The sequence below is a fragment of the Sphaeramia orbicularis genome, chromosome 13 (genome assembly GCF_902148855.1).
Source record: "Sphaeramia orbicularis chromosome 13, fSphaOr1.1, whole genome shotgun sequence".
NCBI lineage: Eukaryota > Metazoa > Chordata > Actinopteri > Kurtiformes > Apogonidae > Sphaeramia > Sphaeramia orbicularis.
Genome location: NC_043969.1, coordinates 22,707,168 through 22,715,988, shown reverse-complemented (window position 1 = coordinate 22,715,988; position 8,821 = coordinate 22,707,168).

Genomic DNA, 8,821 nt, shown 5'->3' with positions numbered 1-8,821 from the left:
TGCTCACGAGTGAGGGTAGGATGGAGTGAGAGATCAGTAGGTGGATCAGTCTGCAGTGTTGCAAATGCTAAACTGGTCTGTTGTGGTGGAGAGGGAGCTAAGGTGAAAGGCAAAGCTCTTGATTTACTGGTCCAGGAAGTAATAGTACATTCCAACCCTCACCCATGGTCATGAGCTCTGGGGACCAAAAGAAGGAGGTCGCGTGTAGGGTGAGGAGCTTGGACAACCAGGAGGGACTCCGAGTGGAGCCGCTGCTCCTCCACATCGAGAGGGGCCAGTTGAGGTGGTTTGGGCATCTAGTGAGGATGCCTCCCTGAGGAGGTGTTTTGTTCGTGCTCAACTGGGAGGAGACCTTGGGGCTGATCTAGGACACACTGGAGGGATTATATCTCTGCTGGCCTGGAAATGCCTCAGGATTCCCCCGGAAAAGCTGGTGGAAGTGGCTGGGGAGAGGGCTGTCTGGGCTCCTCTGCTGAGGCTGCTGCCCCAGCAACCTGGACCCAGATAAACTGGAAGACGGCAATCGATCGATCGATGCTCTTACAAGTAATATAACAGATTTTATGGCAGAACTTGTCCATTTTACATTCCACATAATAAAAAAATAATTCCTTGTAGAAAAAATACTTAGTCACCCTGACAGTACAAAAACATGAGAAATAAGATCTGATGCAATTCAATGCAGAGATAGAACACGCCAAATTTGCTTTTAAAGCACAAATCAGCAAGCCATGATTTAGCAAATATGTAACTGTGGATCATGATGATGATGGATGAAGACTAACATGAATAGTTCAAAAGTAAGGACTCACTGAACTCTTTTTCTGGACCATTCATAAAATCAGCACCACACAGCTTTTTCAAAGTCCCAATATTAAGATATAAGGCTGAAATTGTGTACAGTGTAAATATCACAATGAACACTATTTTCTGAGAGTATGGAGCAAATTGGAGCTTGTCAGTCAAGAGAATATTCCTGAAATCTAGTGATTTGAGTTGGATTTACCCAGAAGGAAAAAAAATCATAGTGTCAAAAGAAATCAAGTTAATAGGAACATTTATTGAAGGCTGTGTGTATTTCAGTCCACTTTCCTTCTGCTTGTAACGTGGCTGTCAGAGTCACAGTGATGACTGCAGTCTGATGAAAGTAGTGGGACCTGAGGGCTTTGTCAGAGACGTATTTGTAGAGTAAAAATCATCTCTAGGAGTAGCAGTGACCGATAAATCATGTTAACACTGGGAAAATAAAACACCAAATTTGAACAAAAATGTGGTCATGCTCATTTGTTCATTTTACCTTGTATCAAATTTAATGCCTCCTCTCCTATAATTGCAGAATTTTTAGGCCTTGGAAATTAAAAGCTACACTTAAGGTTTGTTTAAATACTTTTTTTTAATAGGAGGTATATTCAGTATTTATACTTCACTTAAGTATATCCAGTCCATGCTACTTTATACTATAAGAGAATATATTTCTTTTTCTGCCTCATCATTTTTTTACTCCTATTGTTAGTTGCAGTTACATTGGAGAAGCACAGCATCTGCTCTGACATGATAAATGATATGAAATGATAAAAACATAATAATTTAGTATTCCCTAATAATACACTCTAGTACTTTCTAATGATACACTTTAAAATAAGTCATTCTGCATAATGAGTATTCTTCTTTTACATATTTTGAAACACATTTTGCTGAAGTTGCCCCTGTATTTTTATGTCACAGATTGAATTAATAACTGACTTGTTTTGACGTATGTGCACACTAGTATTTTGAAATAAATGATGAGTACTTCTACCTTTTCTGTGCGCATGAGTATTTTTTATTTATTTATTTATTTTTTTTACAAAATTATGCATGGCTGACCGAAAGAGATAAGGGTCCTTACGCAGCATTTTGGGCTTAAAGGTGATTTTCACTCTTTTCCCTTTTACCTGTGTGCATCCACTGAGGAACAATACCTGACTCTGCAGCAGTGCAGACTCCAGTGTCAGCTTTCAGCCACTTGCAGCTCATTGTTTTTGTTGGCAGGTCCATATGGTCCTCTCACAGTCCCAAAGGTTCTCTCCAGCTCCCCATTAATAAAAGCTCACAAGCTACCTGCACTGTGTGAAACAGTGGAGAGAATGGCAGCGTAAACAAGATTTAAATGTCGAGTGAGCCAATGCAGGCTTTGCAAGAGCAGCAAAAGCACTTTGGGTAAGGTTATTGAAAGACGGTTAGCACTGTGGTGGATGGAAAATGTGTTTTTGTTGTTGTACATAATTGTGATTTCAAGGAGACAGGGTTGAATGTTACAGAAACAGAAAAAAGGGTTAAACTCAGGGATAGGTACAGGTCAGCAGACCAGCAGGAGGTCTAATCCACTGTGGCAGCTCTGATGTTACCGTGACGTAAACGCTGTGTGTGTCAGTGCCTAAAGGTGAATTGATTTTATGTGCGCATGACCACCAAGGGCATTGGCATAGACCAGCCTCCTAAACATATCTGTGAGTTTGCAGTAATGAGCTGTTTCCGAGTACAGTTATCAGCCATTTTGATTAACTCCCATTGAGGATTGGAGCTGTTATTGGCAAAAAAATCTGCAGTAGAAATTCTGTTTTTCTCCAGAGATTTCCTTTCAGCATTGTTCTCCCTCTTCATGCTTTCAGTTTCAATTATCCTTTCCTCCATTTCACCTTTTCTCTCCTAAACTCCCATCAGTTCCAGCTTTTTTTTTTTTTTTTCCTGTTTCCATCCCATCATTTCCTCTCTTCATCTCCCCTCACTCCAAACCAGTTCTTCCTGCATGACTGGGAGCTTCACATCACTGCTTTCACAGTCTCTATTACAGGACTGAAAATATAGTTCTCTGACGCAGTGAAATGATTTCAAAAATAGTTTTCCGACTCGGCAGAATAGGTTTGGCAGCTTGAATGTCAGGGCTGGCATACCGTAACTGTGTGGTGAAAATAGTGCAGCTTAAAAACACTGCCTCTTCTCCTAAAACTCAAAGTTAATTTAATGCAGCTTTAGCTTCCTCACAGGTGGATGCATTCCACGGTTATCAGACTGAAACACCACAAAAGAAGATACTTTTGCTTTTTTACTTGATACTTATATAAATATAAACACATACTTTGCATTTTAGCCCTAAATTTCTCCCTGTTATGCTTTTGTCTCATTGCCATTCATTCAGCTTCCTATTGGATCTTCCTATTATTTTGTCATTTCTCTCCATTTCCTTGTTCCTCTCCAAGGAATCAGAGTGAACCCTCCTGTTGCCCTCTCCTACCCCCTCCCTCTTTACTCTTTATCATGCCCTGGTGACTGATGCTCCAGTTCTGCCTGAAGCTCAAGCCTGCATTTGTGCAGATGGCTGGGAACACACACTCACTCACACACACATTAATACAGCTGGCTGGATGTAGGTGGCCCAGTTACATATGGAAATAGGGCAGCAACAGTGGTTGTGATTAAGTTTTGCATGTGTATGTGTGTCTTAAGGCTGCTTGTTCTGGTGATGGGTAAACAATGTCCAAATGTCCAGACTGTCTGCTGCTGTCTGTAGTGCAAAGCAAGCTGAAATCCTGACCTTTCCAATGCCTGTTCCTGCTTAAAAATTCATGAAAATTCAGCAAATGCATAGCTTACATCTTACCTATTAATACCATAAAGTAAAAAAGGATAAAACAACTTGTTTTGGAAACTGGAGGAAAGCTCACTTTTTCATGAATTGACTTGTACTTGCAAAATGCTAATGCAGTTTTCCCCAACCTTGCTTGTCTCCAGCCAGCATGTCCATTTGGGCTGCATAAAGGGTCCAATTTGGGTTTGTCCGCAGTTTCCATGGTGGCCTCACATGTGTTCGCCCATATCAGAATCAGAATCAGAGATCTGAATGTCTCATATTATTTATTTTTCACACTATTTATCCCACGATATTTATCTTTCATGTCATTTGCACTACTCATGTTATTTGCACTACTTAAATTCTATGTTTTACAGATATCTCAGTTTGCAACACTTTATTTTTCTATGTGAATAACTGTGTCTTTTGCTGATATTTGTTGTTGTTTTACTGATATTTGTTGTCTGTCTGTAAATTCTTGCACTGAACCAGAGAGCTTTGCCTCAATTTCACTGTACTTGGTACAATGACAATAAAGAGATTCTGATTCTGATTTTGATTCTGATTCTGATATGGGCAAACACATGTGGGGCCACCATGGAAACTGCAGACAAACCCACATGGGACCCTTATATGCAGCCCAGTTGTAACCCTTCTGGGGCCCACATAGACATGCTGGTTTCCAATTATTATTTTTGTTTATCTCAAGAGGGTTTTGTGAACAGTTAGTGAATAATCTGCTCAGTATCTGCTTTTTATGTTCCCAAATGGCTTGTCTTATTATTTTGACAGACAAATGTGAGTTATTCATCAATTCATGAGGTAATAGAATATTTTCTTGGTTTTTCCCCATCGACTAGAAAAGGCTGAAGGGGTATTGTAATCATTTAGTTGTCTGTCCGTCTGTTTGTCTGTCCATTCAACGACATAATCGCATTATCTGAAGAATGCATTGAGATATCTCCACCAAATTTATACTGTGGATGCATCTCGGCATAGAGCATGAAGTCTATTGAAAATAGGTGACCTTGACCTACTTTTTCAAGGCCAAATGGCCTTGTGCAGTTATAATATTTGAGTACTTTTATTTGTAAACAGTCTTACACAAAGACAATCTAAACTATAGAGCAGTAACTTTCAACAGAATCTTACACTATATTTGGGGGATTAAAAGTGCGCAGCACAATATGTTGTAGTGTAAGAAACAGTTACAGTTGAGACTTTGAATTGTGATCACTAATAATGAATTTTTTGTTTGTGTACATACAATTGTACTTGCCTGAAGTCTGGTTAAGTCAGTGGTTCCCAACCTTTTCTGGCTCCTGACCCCATTTTAACATCACAAATTTCTGGCAACCCCAGGCGTTCAAAACAGAGACTTCTTTTTTTTGCTAAAATTAATTTGTTTTTGATCACGTAATAGTTTGCTATACTATGTTGCAAATAAACATTAATTTTAGACAACATTTAGGCTATATAATGCATATTATTATGGATGGAGGCAGAAAAGCCAGGTGTAGATTACTGCACAAAGGGAGAATTTTATTTTGCTTGGTCAGGATATGTACAGTCAGTCCATCTTGGATTTACAAGGCTGACAATTGATACTGAACAAACAATAACTCAAACTATGAATTATGAAAGAGCTGCAGGATCTGAAACCGACCACAATGAACATTTGAAAGATAAACAGTACCACAGTGCTTCAGTTTCAGCTTCACAGTTTGTCATGTCTTTTATGTGTTGTGATTGTCTCTCTCAACTTACCATATATTTTTTAGTAATTTTTTATTTTTTTATTTTTTAATTTTCATCAGTTACTAGAAATTTCAGGCGACCCCATTTGAATTCCAGGCAACCTGATGTGGGGTCCCGACCCTAAGGTTGAAAAACACTGGGTTAATTGCCAATAATGCATGATACACAATAACGTAAAGATAAGATATACTTTACTATCCCGATGGGAAATCTGTCTTTGGGTGATAACACTCTACACAGATTAAATTAAGCCTCAGGAAAAACAATAAACATAAATGCAATATGAACCATTAAGACAGTGGAGTAATGTAATGATAAAGATACAAAATGATGGAAAAAATGGTATGTAGAAGTATATATATATATATATTCATCTACTGTCTGTATAAAAACTGATCTGATTTTATTTTATTTTCTGCCCCAAAGGCAATTATGTAACCCAATTCAGTCTAATGACTGGATAAAACTTATCAGAGGGCAGGGATTACTGACACTGACATCCCATTCATCAGCAGGCAGATTATAGATCTGCAGACCGTCTGGAGTCTCTGAGCTGCAGATCAACTGTGCACACATGCAGATAGCAGTGCCTGGCGTCCAAATATCAAATGACAACAGAGGTGACATAAAGCCAAAGTTTACACATCAGAAAATGTGAGATCATTGACAGGAAGATCAATTATGAGCCCTAATAAACAGAGATTACATCCAAAACAGGAGATATATCAAAACCCTGTGGCAAGCTTTCCAAGTTAGGCTGAAGTATGAACTCACATCTGGGGCAAATAACTTTTTATACAATTATTAACATCTACACGACCAAAAATTGAATATCCAGTCAATATATTACATTGTAACAGCATGTTTTTAGTGTTGGTAAAAGTCAATTTAACCACAGTGTATACAACCATCTAATTAGCTTTCTGTCATGACGGAGTGAATGACTGGACTCAAACGCACGGTGCTGAAGGGAATAAAGTGTTTTATTCAGGTGCGGTGTCAGCAGGTGAAGCTGATAATGAGGCTGAGGGGGGGGTCTGTGGCAACGCAGGAGTGCACCATGACACTTTCACAACATCATGTTTGACTGATGCATTTTTAAGTCAAGAACAAGAAGAAGCAGAAGGAAAAAAAAAACAATAACCTCTGCCTGTAAACTTCAACCTCAACATGTTCATTATTTATGCATGCAGCAGACAGTCACAATAGATGCATCTGTAATCAGAACAAGCCAACAAGTGTAAACACGCGCTACTGTTTCTGATTGGGTTGTGCAGGTACTACATATCCACCCTTGTGTGTGTGTTTTGATTGTGTCAAATGTGGCGTGACTTTCTAATCACACGTCGCGCTGCACAGGCCATGTTTCAAAGCAACGGGAGGGATAAACAAAGTGGTGACTGATGACACACTTACACAGAGATAAAAACACACACACATACACTTACCAGCTGAGTTTTTTTTAGTTCACTCCTTTAGATTTGCAAACAGAGGTCACAGAACTGCTTCTACATCTATATTTATATGTTTTCCAGCTCTCACATTACACTTGTTCACTGTGATTAGGGGATACAAAGTGAAGAAAGTAAAGCATATAAAACCAGTGACCAGTAGTGACTGACATTATAATAAAGACTGACATCTGATCAGTTGCTGTGATACTATTTCATATTTGAGCAAACTCAGACCTCAAAGCAAGAACTGAAAAAGACAGACTTCACTGAAGGCAACATCAGCCTCCTCTTTGCTGACTCCACTTCTATATACATCAAAGCAGCATCACACTCCCTTAGAAGTACCAAAGAATCAAGTGTCCATGAAAGAAAAAAGGGGTGGAAATAAAAAGCTTTTCCAGCTGGCCAGACAGACATAACACTCAAAGCAGAGGTGGAAAAATCATTGTTTTTCCAGCATTTAGAGATGAGGCAGTATATTTATCTGTCTCCCTGTCCTCAAAATATTATTTAAAATACACCACCTGGCCCAAATAAAGTTCCCAAATACTTCAGATATTTCCATTGGATCATTACTGCAGTGATTAATATGATTCAGCTGCAGCAACAGTTCTTTAACTAATGCAGTGAGCAGTTTCCTATTTCCATCTATGTAGGTGAATGAAGTGATTACCCATCATGCTTAGTGCCCACAGTACAAGCCTGTGGGGGCAGTGTTATGATCTGGGGTTGTTTCATTTGGTCAGGTCTACATTCAGCAACACGTACACATATAAATGATAAACTGAGACATAAAATTTTTACCCCGCCCCCTGAAGGGGAGGCAAGGAGTATTGTTTTTGGTTCAGTTTGTTCGTTTGTTTCTTTGTTTGTTTGTTAACACTCTAGCAGCAAAACTATTAACTTAATTCAGACCAGATTTGGTTTATAGATTGCCAGTGACCCAGAATAGATCTGATTACATTTTGGAAAAAGTAGGTCAAAGTTCAAATTTTGTATGAATTTTTAAAATCTTGTTTTTCTCTCTCAATTTACATATAATGGGCAAAATTTCAAATGTCTGTAGCAGTAAAACTATTGCTTGAATTAATGCCAAATTGGATTTATAGATTCCCAGTGACCCAGAATAGATGCCATTACATTTTGGGGAAGAGTATGTCAAAGTTTAAATTTTTTTGCAATTTTATTAAAATCTTTTTTTTCCACATTTACTTATAATGGGCAAAATTTCACATGTCTGTAGCAGCAAAACTATTGGTTATATTCATACCAAATTGACGAACCCAGAATGGAAAAGTATGTCAAAGTTAACATTTTTTATGAATTTTTATAATCTTCTCATTTACTTAAAATGGGCGAAATATGTGGTAGGGGCACGGTTTGTTGTGCCTGGCACCACTTGTTAAAATTGCACTTATTTTTCTTAAGACACTTCAGATTGTTTATTTTATTCACATTTTTAAAAGATACTTTGTCCACGTAAGCACTTTCATAATGTAATTTTTCTTTTTTCACTCTAACACATTGAGAAACGTTTGAAGTTGACATTATTTGTAGGTTATTATGTTGTTATTTTCCTGGTCCGGTCCAGTTGAGATCATATTGGGTTGTATATGGGCCCTGATCCAGAATGAGTGTGACATCTTTGATTTAGACTCTATTGTCAATTATAGCCATACCTGTAATACTTAAAGAAATTGTTGAGACTTTAATGTGCATTCAGACTGTAGAATAAAATTAAGTATATTATTACGAAAAGCAGGTTATGTTGCATAATGAAATCAGAATATACTGTATTATTACATATGAGATTTGTGCAAAATAGATTATCAGTGGCATACCCAAATATTTATGTATCTTCTAATAAACCAAAATAAATCCAGTTCTGAAAAAAGTCCAAATATGGCTCTTCATGCTCTCCTCCTCCTTTAGAAGGAGAAGAAACTTTGCTCTTGTCATGAGCAGCAGGCTCTGCTAGGTTTCATCTCTCACCTCAGGG